The sequence below is a fragment of the Lipotes vexillifer genome, unplaced genomic scaffold (genome assembly GCF_000442215.2).
Source record: "Lipotes vexillifer unplaced genomic scaffold, Lipotes_vexillifer_v1.1 scaffold414, whole genome shotgun sequence".
NCBI lineage: Eukaryota > Metazoa > Chordata > Mammalia > Artiodactyla > Lipotidae > Lipotes > Lipotes vexillifer.
In genome coordinates, this window is record NW_006782864.1 from 1,865,835 (window position 1) to 1,866,337 (window position 503).

General features: G+C 75.1%; 1 protein-coding gene across 1 annotated transcript in view; it reads right to left on the reverse strand.

The window, feature by feature from the left end:
- Nucleotides 1-204, reverse strand: part of GPAT4 (glycerol-3-phosphate acyltransferase 4) — a 31,895-nt gene extending 31,691 nt beyond the window's left edge. Inside the window, exon 1 of the mRNA XM_007455479.1 lies at nucleotides 109-204. The gene's annotated coding sequence lies outside the window, so the exon portion shown is untranslated. The remainder of the gene's footprint in view (nucleotides 1-108) is intronic.
- Between the last annotated feature and the right edge of the window lie 299 nt (nucleotides 205-503).

Below are 503 nucleotides of genomic sequence, written 5' to 3' on the forward strand. Positions count from 1 at the left end.
CGCAGGGAGAGGGGTCGCCCTACCGCAGCCCTCACGGGCGCCGGCCCAAACCCCAGCTCCCGCAGAGGCCCGTGACCTTCAGGAACCGGCCGGCCAGACCGTACTCACCTACCTCGAGATTCCAGGAGGCAAATCCCTCCGGGGACCGTCCGCCCCGCCCTCGCCGCCGCCGGCCGAGGCGTGCGTAAGGACGTGCGCGCGCCCGCCCTTTGTCTATGCCGCCTTGACGTGACCCTCGCGTCCAGTCCCCACCCTCCCGTCGTCTAACCTCACGCCCAGTACCCACGCGCTGGCGCGCGCCCGGTCGGGCTGGGCGGGGCCCCGAGGGGCGGGGAGATGGGGGCGGAGCGCCGGGAGATGAGCAGACGGGGCGCCAAGTCTTGGGCCGGGGAGGCGGGGAGGCGGGGCGCCGAGGGGAGGGGCGCTGGGGAGGCGGGGCTCAGAAGGGCGGGGCGCCGGGGAGACTGGCAGACGGAGAGCCGAATGGAGGGCCGAGGAGGCAG